Here is a 12,430-nt window from a genome sequence, read left to right as displayed (position 1 = left end):
TTGAGTAGGGGGGGCGGAGAGGTAAATATGCAACAGCTAATTAAGCATGCTCAATACCACAAGAGTTCATCAACAGTTCATTCCCCAAGGCTATGCAGTTAAATTCCAGTTTCTGTAATCAGCATGTGAAAGAGTAAGGAGGATGAGGGAGAAACCTTGGGCAACGTTCTTTTCTTATCAAGAGCAAGATGCAAGCTGTGCAATTCTAACACCTATACCATGTCTCAAGCCTTGCAGGAGTCGCTGTACCATCACTTTCCTGTTGAGGCTTCAGCCTTCTTGGCCTCCTCCCCTATTCTCTAAGTGGGCCCAGGGTACAAGGCCCAACATGTTGGACCTGGCTTCTAGGCACCAGCTCTAGTCTCGCTGTCTCAGGTGTCAGGCCCCTGGCCCATCTGCTGGGCTCTGTAGCCCCCCATGCTCTGCCTTGAGCCTACCCATGGCAGGGCTTAACACATTCACATTTCCCTAGGACACTAATGGGGCCTCCAAAGACCACCCTTCACAGTCCCAACCGAAATCACCAGTATGAACAAGAACCGAAAGATCAGACCCCCAGCTATTCATAGATTCTAGGGTCAGAAGGACCTCAAAGGATCATCGAGTCTGACTCCCTGCTAGTGGCAGGAAGAAATGATCCCAGCCAGGTGCTTGTCCAGTCTCCTCTTGAAGACTGCACCCCACCCAGGTAGGCGAGAGCACCACCTCTTTTGGAAGCCTCTCTCCAGATTTTAGCGACCCTAACCACGAGGAAGTTATTTCTGATGTCCAACCTAAATCTACTCTCTAGCACAAACTCTCCTTCCTGGGCCCGTCAACATCAACAAGGTGGTGTGGTGGTGATGGGGGAAGAATACATTGCTTCTTTAAAAAGGGAAAACCTTCTGCTACCTCAAGGTAGGCAAAAAAACCCAAAACAAAACAAACCCTCAGGGCAGCCCTCACTAGGTACCAATATAACCCCAGCTCTGGGTTATATCCCCGTAATATCCTACAGTCTTACTGGTAAGCCCAAAGCAGCTCAGCAGTTCATCAGGTTCTCTTGGCTAGAAGCCCTGCAAGGTTGCTTCATCTGCAGCTTTCAGGATGCTTATCCTGACTCTGGCCCTGGCTTACATGCCTCTAGGTTCTACCCATTTCCCCATCAGGTGACTCCACAGGGTTGGCTGCAGGTGCCCTGTTTAAATTCACTGCCTGGTCTCCATGGCAGTCCACCTGTAGCACTGCCTACTCTTCCCTGCAGTCCTACTGTGGAGCAACTAGAACTGCAATAGGCCTCCCACTACTCATGCAGGCATCACCCAGTTGTGCTACCACAGAGCACCTAGCTGTGCAGTAAACACACATAGTTCCTGTTTACTCAGGCCAGATCTCCTGCAGCTTTCTCCCTTTTACCCTTCCCCACCTGGCGCTCTGCTTGGATGCTTTCTTCCTTAAAGTAGCAGAGTCCGACACTCTGTTATGCAGAGTTATGAAGCTGTAGTGCAAGTGTAGAAAGGTTTCCAGAGCCTCACACACATAGCATGAAATTGCCAGCCTTAACAGAGAATTGTAATGACAAGCATTTCCCTTCTATGGCAAAAGAAAATGAAAGAGTTGTTGATGCTGTAGCTGGCCTGCTAACCTAAATCAGGGATCCAGGTCTCTGGCTAATTTGATGGCATCTTTCTTCCAGGCACTGTGGACATTTTTAAAAAATGTCCCACCTTTCTCTCAGGCATTACTGATCAAGTAGTGCCCCAAAGTAGGCTTTGGGGTCCCAGGCCCCATGAACCAGTGCAGTGGCCAGCTTACTGTCCTGTAAGTGTGGGCTCCTGGGTCCAAAACCCTAGTCTGGCATGTCTGTGCCATCCTGCTCACTTATCACAGCTGTTCTGTTTTTTAAATGCATTTTCCCTGGAACTCATATGCAGAACATTTTATAGACCTCACATCAAACTGCAAGGTTGTTGTATTTGTATCATGGGAAGAGAGAAAAGCAGGGCAGAGGGCAGGCCAGTAATTCAGGGCTAGGCCTGGACTAGTTTTCTAGAGGGCCATCAGCCCAAGAAAGGGAACTGGCAAGTGAGAGCCTCAAAAGCGCTTGGCTGTGGTGATGTAACAGGCTTGTTGGCCTCACAAAGCCACAATCCTTGGTTTGAGACTCTCCTGCCATGTGCTTTGCAAGGATGTGGTTGTGGCTTGATTCTGATTGGCCAGCTGGGATTCAAAGTTTCAGGTCTTAACTCAGTGGGGCACAGAGTTGCAGGGCTTTAGTCAAATAAATATTTTTAAGGGATCAGTGTGGTGATCTAAGCTAGTTCTGGGCTCCGTTTCATATGGAAGGGTAAACAGCTGGTTCTAGCCAAAACACAGTGCCTGAAGCTGGGCCCATTTCCCTACAAGGCTAGTGGAGCAGCCTGAACTAGGGTTAGGATTACAGAATGGGAAAGGTTTAGAGCTGCTTTTTTGCTTGGGATTACTGTGACTCTTAGAACTATATTTAGGACACACAGGCTACGTCTACACAATATGCTGACTGCACAGTAACCTAAGACTTCTGCACAGTAGTGTTGCATGGCAGAAAGCAAGACACAATGCTACCACACAGTAGTCTTGGACTACTGCACAGTCAGCATCATAAAAAAGCCAGTTCTCAATGCTACTGTGCAGTAATTCAGCATCTCACGTAGATGTGGCCAACTAGGTAGGAAAGACCATGCTGATAGCAAGCGGAACTTGGGATCTTATCTAGTGGTGGAGTCAGGCTTGGAGCCAGACATTTTTTCCTTGTTTCAGGGGAGTTTTGGCAGCCACTAATGTCATGGCTCAGCATAGTGATAGGGTTTGGGGGCTTTTATGAAGGTGTGTCTTTGAGGACAGGTACTTGGATCCAGCCCAAATGTGGCCAGGGCACCAAATAGCAATCGAGGCCTGCCTTGCTTGTCTGCTTGTCTGCACCATACTATGTAAGGAATCTGCAAGAGAGCCCGGGTGCTTCCTAGCTGTGGGCTGCCCCTGGTTTGACAGAGGCACTTGCTCTCAACCTGCTGACATTATTTCCCCCCAAGTCAAAGTGCAGCAGTGCAAGTTGCAGGGTGTGCTGAGCCCCCAGTTCTACCCCATACTTCCATCTGAGTGCTGGTAGTGGCTAGACCCAGCCCCCTGTCCTCCTAGACAGAAGTGTGCCTGGGGCTTTGAGCAGCACCTGCAGTTTGGCCTGCTTGCCTGCAAAGCAGGCAGTCCAAAAAGGAATGGGGCCTGAGGTTTGTGTGGGCCTGCAGCCATAGTCCAGTGAACAGCCTGCCAGCTTCCAGAAGCTAAGGTCTGTGGTTCAAGCCCTCTAGCTCTTGTGGGCAGAGACTGTCTCGGCTGGAAATCCAAGTTCATTATTACATTTTTGGCAATTTGAGACCCGTCTTGGGCCATACTGCATAAGGTGTCTGTAAGAGATAACATCCCAGCCTTGATGCCTGGTGACTATGGAGCTGGGCATTGTGCCTGGGAGGGCCAGCTGAGCTATATTTGTATTGGGATGGGTAGGGGTGAGAGGAAAAAAAAACCTTTAAGTGCGGGCCTCTGCCCACAAACAGGGGAGGAGGCAAGCCCCAGTTCATAGCTTCCCACCTCTCAGACACACTGCATACCCCCAAAGCCAACCAGCAGCCAGGCTATGCAGTAGTCTCTTCGGGTGCATCTACACATGCTACTATTGCACATGAATGAACTCCAGAGCTTATTCCTCCCAGGTGTGCTGTTTGACCGTGTGCCTGAGAACAATTAACTCTGGGACATTTGGCTCTGGAGTTCATTCATGCACAGCACGTGGAGCTGAGTTGGAGCAGCCCCAGTTGGAAGGGAGTCCTGGGGAGTCAACCTGCCAGACCAGGGCTGCTCCCCCTGGCTCACTGTACTGTGGAGGGGCTGGCTGGGGCACAAGGGAGCTTCAGTACAGGGCTAGCCAGGAGGCAGCTCCTTCCTCACTGAAGAACCCTCATGCCCAGCCAACCTTTCCAGTGTCTACACATGAACTGCTTGTATTTACAAGTATTGTCCTCCTGTAGATTAAGTTAGTTTATTCCAGCCTATAGGGGCACATGTGTAGACACTGAGATGTTTACTGTGCAGCTGGTTAGTCAACTGTGCAGTAAACATCTTGTGTAGATGTACTCTTTGAACAGTATAGGCTGAGGGGTCTTCAAGGCCACCCTTCTCCACCAAAATAAAAAACCAAAATGTGTTTAAGCACACTTGAGAGAAGGCTGTGGGCAGCCCTGAAATAACGACCATCATCCCCAAGGTGCAGCACCCCGGTCCAGAGCCCTCAGTCTCCTTAAGAGATGTGGGTCAAGGTAGGCTTGGACCTCAGCCTCCCACCAATTGAAAAAAAAAAAAAAATCTATTCAGTTGCAACCCAAATGAGGTCACAGGCAGCCCTGAACTCCTTGGGCCTCAACCTGCTGGGGTTAGCAAAGTAGCTGTGGGGCTATGGCAGGAGGCCTTTTAGCCAGCCTCATGCTCCCCAAGATGGTGGCTGGACAGCCTTACAGGGAAAGGGGCCAAGCCTGGGGTGCTGCTCAGTGCCCTGGCTACAGTTTGCTGGGACCCATCTGCATCAAAGCTCCAAGTACTCAGAATTCAACATGGGGTGGAATCAGGGCCCAGGATGCACAGCCCTTCAACTTTCTACCCTAGAGCCCTGGCACTGGACAGGTGGGCTCAGGAGTCCATTGCAACTCAGCTTGCTGCAGAAGGGCATAAAACAAGCCTGACCTTACCCCCTCAACTGACAGCAATTAATTCACATTAAAAAGTCTTAGTAAGGGTTATTATACCATACCTACTTAGCAGCTGGGCACCCATAATAGGGCCAGCCAGGCCCTACAACAACGTGTCCCGTGGGCTCAGAAGCCTGCCCGAGTTATTCTTGTGTTAAGGCAGGGGATAGGGGGAGAAAAAGAGAGAGACCAAAAAAACAAAAACAAATCCTTGGGCACCAGAACACAAGCACCTCCACCCAGCCACAGGAAGGCGGGGATAGTCTTGACTCAAGAATACTCATAAAGCAAACTGTAACACCAAACCAAGCCAACAAGAAGCCTGACCAGGTAAATTTCTCACCTAGGTCCTCAGATGTAGCAGGCAGATGACAACACCTGTGCTACCAAGAAGGCTCTCCTGAAGAACTCGCGGGATCCCTGCTTGTTGCATGGGCAACCCTGCAGGAACCTCTGCTCCGTTCAGGAGGTCATAGTCAGCTTGGAGCTCCTGGCCTTTTACTGGGCAGCTACAATGCAAGTGCCAGAGATACCATGGTGCAAGACTCAATAGCTCTCTCACTGCAAATCCATATGTAGTGCCAGCCAAGGGATCCTGGAAATGTGAAAATCTGAAACTTGAGAAGTTGGGCCTCATCTGAGTGAGCCCCCAGGCCAGGTGAAAAAAGCTGAAGGAAGGTGCAAACACGTCACTTTGCCCCCTGTAGCCTGAATGCCCAGGTCTGGAGTCAACAAAAAGCCCTCTTGGCTGGCATGTTCTCTGGGCTTCTTTGCAGCCAAAGACTCCTGGGTCTGTACTGCACATGACCCATAGTAAACCAGAGGGATAGTGAAGGAACTATTAAGGGCAGCTTGTGATCTGAACAGCAGATTTGGGGTGTAATAAACAAGCATTCAGAAGTCCATAAGGGGGACTCTTACAGACTGAAGATCAGACACCCACAGCCACACTTGAGCCCCCAACCTTTCGAATGGAAAGCCAACACTTGGCTGCTAGGCCACAAAACAGAACAGCTTGAACAGTAAAACTACCATGAGCCAAGAACAGACTCAGACACTAGTCACAACAGCATTATCATAATTTAAAAACAAATGTTTACAGGGCATGTCAGAGGGCCTTTTACCCACCAAAGAGAGGCAACAAGCAGCCACGAGCTCCATGCTTTACCTGTCAGCTTGGTGCTGAGCCTGAGAGATGGTATGCAAGCCCACAGGGGTGCCGGCTTCTTTGCTGGGGCTTGAATGGTCTCGGCTGCCCCAAAACTGAAAAAGAAGAAAAAACGTATTTTAGCCACACCAACTCGCCCATCCCCAGAGACATTCCCAGGGCTCCCATTGAAGCATGGAGTGGAATTTGGGGCCTGGCGTGACTCTGGGGCCCCATCTCAGCTTGACATGTGTCGGAGGGCGGGGGTGAGGGAGGATCAGCCTGAGATGCTTTGAAAGCCCCAAGGCCTTCTTACCTGTTAGGGCCTCAACCCTCTTGGCTGCTCCAAAACAAAACAACACCATAAAAGGGCCCTCTGCCTGGCAAAAAGGGCCCACAGCAGCCCCAAACTCTTCCCTTGTAGCTGCCAAACTCACACTGAGCCTCTGAGATGCTTCACAATCCCCCAGTCCTGCTGTCTTCTTACCTGCTAGATCCTGAACCCTCTCCGCTGGCCCCAAGCTAAAAAAAACAAACAAACCACCTTACCCCCACCGAACATTTGGCCGCACCAACTACCCATCCTCACAGCCGCTCCCAGGGCTCCCTTTCTGTCACCAGCTCGCAACCCAGGCTGTCCACAGAAGAGGTCTCCACAGGCATCACCCAGGGCACCACCTGTCACCAATAAGAAAAAGGCACACACCTCACCACTTTCAGGAGCTCCCCCAAAAGTAAGGGGCCACGTAAAAGGGCCCTCTGCCCAGCAAAAAGGGGTCACACGGTACACACACTAAGAACCTCCCCCTCAAAATGAACTCAACTTTTTATCCCTCTAAATCAGCTTCCCCCTCAGAAGAGGGAGTTCTTCACCCTTGCCTACCATAGCCCCCTTCACTGTGACTGTAATGGTAACTTCCACAGCCGCCTACCTAGAAGTTCTCCTTTCCCACCCAGAGTGAACTCTTTTGGCCTGAGAGCAAGCCTTTCAGGATAATAAGCCCCTTCTCTTCCAGCCAGCAAGCCAGCCCTGTGGCTCAGCCCCAGCACAGGGGTTTCTTATTAGCCCTTCCAGTCCTGCCAGCTGACTCTCTTTTGCTGCAGTCTCTGCCTGCTTCCAGCCCACCTGGGCAGAGCTACTGGAGGCTGCAGGTACCTTGCCTTTCTTCCATTTGCTGCCTGCTACACAGGGCTTCTCCCTAGTGCCATTTTTGTCTGTCCTTTGAGCTGGATTTTCTTTTCCTGAGCTCTTATCCCTTCAGGCGGGTTTTGTTTGCCCTGCAGACTTTCCCTAGTGACAGGGCGAGGGTTCCCTGTTACAGTAAGGAGAAAACATTGTGTAACAAATAATAGTAGGTAATGGAGGATAAGAAAAAGATGGCATAATTGACTTGATTCCATACAGTCAGTTATGAAACACCAGCCCAGCCTCTGGCTTCTTTACTTTTCATTCCATCCAGGAAGAGCACAAACCAATGCAGAGGCTTCCTCAGTCTGGCGAAGGGTTTTTAAACCCGAAAGCTTGCTTAAAATTTTTTCCCAACTATTTAAGTTGGTCTAATAAAAGATATCAGACTCACCCAAAGAACCTTGTCTGCTTATATCCTTAGACCAACACGGCTGCAACCTACACCCTTGATTCCATCTGTACCTTGGCAATTTGAAATAGACTATGAGACCATACTAACCTCCCTTAAAACTTTTTTTTTTTATTGCAATTAAGAATCCACTCTTCTAATGCATGAACAGAACAGTTTGATTATTTTTTGCAAAAAGATCTGGTATAGCTTCATTGTATATAGAGCTGAGAAATCTTATTTCCCACATAAATGTGAACCTGCTCCAACTTGGACCTCCTTAACCAATTCATATACCAAGAATCAAATATTAACATTAGGGCTGTGCAAAATTTTGCCAGCTGTTTCATTTTGATTCATTTCAAGCTCAAAACAGTGAAATCAAAATGAAACAAAGGGCCTTGAAACTGCCTCAAAACAAAATGAGGGCAGTCGAAACATTTCAAAAGTTTGAAAAGGTTTTGAAATGTTCGCTAGGTTCTGGTAATCCGTGCAGGAGCTGGGCAGTCCTGATCCCAGCTTGAAGTGACACTCTACAGACTATGTTGCATCCCTTAGAGGAACTGTCAGGAAAAGCTGATCCCAGAGCTTCTCAACAGAGCCCATCAACTGGACTCAATCTGTATTAAGGCTAGGGACAGACATTATACTTAAACCAGTTTAAATGATCAGAAGCTTATTTAAACCTGTAACAGAACAGATGTTCAATGCACATAAACCAGTTTGAAAATGGCTGAAACCAGTTTGAGATAAACCTGGTTGAATGTAGTATCAGACTTGACTGATTTGGGTCAACCCGGTTTATACAATGTCTGTCCCAGATCCCTTACTGGTTTAAGTTAAACCAGACTCCCCCAGCATCCTGGCATGCTCTCTGGGCTGTGCAGGGCTCTCTGCTCCACAGCAGGACTGGCCCCTCCCCTCTGCTTCCTGTCTGCAGCTCCCACAGAGACTGTCTGCCTGGCTTCGCCCTGCTCTCCCCCATCACCTCACCACTTCTTGGTAAGCAGGGATCCCCTCTTCCTTACACAGACACCTCTCAGCATCAGCTAGCAGACCACATGCTGGCTATGGTCTGTGCTGTAGCCAGCCAGCCAGGGACAAAGGCAGAATTAACAGGTAGCTGGTAATGTCTCTCTGTTGTTTTCTTAATGGGCTAATAAACTCTGAGTTAGGAGTGATCAACACTATGTTATCAATTCTCTGCCAGGCTGGTCAGAAAGGGGGGGGGCGACCACTCCCTAATCAGAACATCCTGCCTTGGGCTGGTCATACACCCCTCAGCTCAGCACTGATGCGAAAATTGCGGTTCGTTTCTTTGGAGGCTCGCGAATAATAATTCCTCAGGTACACATTATTAGCAACACAAAGGGTATATTTGTAAATAGGGTCAGAGTGGAGACAAAAGACCACTCTGCCCCCGAGGAAAACTCTTAGCTAGCTTTTATTTTTTTTTCTTGGGCACGTGTGCAGAAACAGGAACTCTTATAACTCATTTCCAGTTCATACAAACATACATAAAATGACGTCACGTCATCCGTTCCATGTGCATTATAATTAACTACATAAGTATGCGGGGCGGATAGGCATATATGCATTAGCTAATTATGCATGCTTAGAAAGCTCTCTAGGTTACCAAAAGTTCAAATCTTTCTTTTTTTTTAAGGACACAGTTAATTGAATTACAGCTTCTGTAATCTACATAAGAAAAGCAGAGGAGTGTAGTTTAGCAGAAGAAAAAGATAGTAAATTAGCCAAGAGGGGAGGGATGTCCTTGGTGGTGTTTCTTTTTATCAGGTACGAGATACAAACTGTGCAGTTTTAACAACACTCTATTTATTATACATTTTTAATAATATTTCTAACAATATCCCCCCTCAAGATGCTTTCTGCTCTTTACTATTTACTAGCTACTTTGGGGCCAAAGGAAAAGCCCTCTAAGGCCACTGGCTTCTGGCCTCTCAGAGCCCCCCACAGGCTCAGCAGTTGGTAAGATTAAAAGTACTTGCAATTTTTTCTATTAGGTTAACATACAAATTTGTCCTTGGGGAAGCAATTGGGGAAAGCGGGGGTATAGGCTAGCGGCTAAGGCTACTTAATCTTGTTTCTTTTATTATATAGATAACAACAAGGCACATTAAGATTTTTACTATATATTTTTTTTTATGAGATTAAACACAGCTTAAATGTTTCTCTTTTTATTTTTTTGTTTAATTTTTTGAACTTTGATTAAGCCGTCTTAGGCGCACTTGGAGATTACCAATAGGTTCACAGCTCCACTTGCTGGCTTCTTGTTCTGAAGACGACTCAGCTTCCGGAGTGAGCTCGTCTTGGGAGTTGATGTTTTCTGATGCTCGTGAATGTCGTTTCACATGGGTATGGTGTATTTAACGGTCATGGCCAGCAATTTTTACAGCAGTGTGGGTTGTTAGGAGTACCTGGAAAGGGCCACTTTACCTCTCAGTCAAAGGTTCTTTTTTTTATTGTTGCACTAAGACTCAGTCTCCTGGGGAGAAGTCATGTACCGGTACGTCTAAAGGCAGACGTTGAAAGGAGGCTGCATACTTGTGAAGAGAAGACAAGACAGACTGCAAAACAATAACATACATATGAAGCTCACTATTATTTAATTTAAAAGTTACATTTTTTCGCATCTCAGGGGGTAAGACTCGAGGTGGTTTGCCAAACTTAATTTTATATGGGGTCAATTTGAGGCCCCGTCAGGGAGTGTTTCGAATGTAAGTAAGAGCTAGCGGCAATGCTTGAGGCCACTTAAGGCGCGTTTCAATACAGATCTTGGTAAGCAGAGTCTTTAAAGTCTTATTCATGTGTTCTACTTGTCTTGAACTCTGTGGTTTTTATGGTGTGTGTAGTTTCTAAGTGATCTTGAGAGTTTGCGCGACTTTTTGAACCACTTTTCTCACAAAGTGTTGTCTTTGATCTGACTCAATGGACTCAGGCAGGGAATACTGTGGAATGATCTCTTGCAACAAATATTTTACTACTGTAGCTGTAGTGGCAGTCTTGGTGGGCCAGGCCTCGACTCAACTAGAGAGCTGGTCTACTATGACAAGTAAAAACTCGTGATGTCCGGACTGTGGGAGCTCGGCAAAATCAATCTGCCATGCTTGTCTAGGGTACGCTGCCCAGGGTCTACCTCCCATTGGCACAGGGGGTTTCTTTCGAGGGTTCACTTTTTGGTATGTGATGCACTTGGTAGCAACGTGCTGAGCTTCTATATATAGCCCTGGGGCTACTGCTTGGCGGATCACTAGATCACTCATAGCCAAGCTTCCCATATGGGTTCTTACATGGAGTTGTTGCAGCACCTTTCGAAGCAATGGCCTGGGTATCATGATTTTTTTTCTTGGTACTATTCAGTATTCTTGGGAGTTCTTTTTTGCACAAGCTTTCTGTGCAAATTTATCTTTTTTAGGGGAATACTGCGGGACTAAATCTTGGACGTATGGCCATATGGCATGGGACATGGCTTGCCTGGATACCTCTTCTGCTTCTCTCCTAATAAATGCAGCTTCCTTTGCTGCTGTATCAGCCTTTGCATTTCTAAGCTTATGCTTTTTCTCAGTAGCCTTCCCATGGGCCCGCACATGAATGACTGCTATTTCTTTAGGCTGATGGAGTGCCTCTAGTAACTTGATAATTTGGGGGCTATTAGCAATTTTATTCTCAGAGGCCGTAATGAAACCCCTTTCTTTCTACAATAGTCTGTGCGCATGGACTGTAGAAAAAGCATAGCGAGAGTCAGTGTATATATTAACTTGCTGGTCTGTCCCCAGCTGTAATGCTCGGGTGAGCGCAGTGAGTTCCGCGGCCTGTGCTGATCATGAGCTCGGCAATGACTCTCTCTATACTACTTTATCTAAGGTTACTACTGCACATCTTGTTCGTCTTTTTCTATCGATGGCAGAGCTGGAGCCGTCTACGAAGTATTTAGCATCTAGGTTTTCAATTGGGTCCTCAGCAAGGTCAGGCTGCACCTGTGTGGTTTGATTCAGGATCTCAAGGCAGTCATGCGTCGGTTTCCCTGACTCCGGCAGCAAGGTTGCAGGGTTTAAGGCTGTAGTATGTTTGAAAGTAAGTTCTGGATTAGAGAGCAAAAATATCTCATACTGTGATTGTCTGAAGGGGTTAAGAAACTTTCTTCCTTCAGTCTCTAGAATCTGGGGAACTCCATGAGGGGTGAGTATTTCTATATCTGCACTCATGACTATCTTTTGGGCTTCTTCAATAACTACTGCTGTGGCTGCCACAGCCTGAAGACAGGCTGGCCACTTGAGTGCAACTGGATCTAGAACCTTTGAGTAATATCTCACGGGTCTCCAGGGCGGGCCTGATGGCTGTGTCGGCACCCCTGACGTAACTCCTTGATTTTCATGAACATAGAGTTGATATGGCTTTTTACTATTTGGGTTGGCCAGGGTAGGGGGCTGGATTAATGCTGCTTTAAGCAGATTAAAGGCATGTTGCATTTCTTTATTTTATTTCTATTTAGTGAGACTCTTTTTAGTCAGTGAGTCATACAGTGGTTTAGCCTTCTCACTATAATCTGGTATCCATAGTCGACAGAACCTAGTTAGCCCTAGGAATGCCCGCAACTCCTTGGGTGACTTAGGTGGGGTTAGACTTTGGATTGCCTGTATGTGATCTGCACTCAGGGCTCTGACTCTTTTTGAGAGCTTATATTCTAAAAATGTGACTTGAGGCTGACATATTTGGGCTTTCTCTCTAGAGACTTTATATTTTTTTTTTTTCAGAGTGTTTAGCAGTGACCTGGTGGCTTCCTCGCAAAGCTGCAAGTTTGGGCTTGCAACTAGCAGGTCATCTACGTACTGGAGGAGAGTCACTGCGGGGTGTGATCCCTTCCACTCCTCCAAGTCCTTCTGAAGGGCAAGTCCGAAAATATGGGGGGCTGCTATAAATCCTTGTGG

Source organism: Crocodylus porosus, unplaced genomic scaffold (genome assembly GCF_001723895.1).
Source record: "Crocodylus porosus isolate Cpor-Errol unplaced genomic scaffold, CroPor_comp1, whole genome shotgun sequence".
In the NCBI taxonomy this organism is placed as follows: domain Eukaryota; kingdom Metazoa; phylum Chordata; order Crocodylia; family Crocodylidae; genus Crocodylus; species Crocodylus porosus.
Note: the sequence above shows the minus strand (reverse complement) of the source record.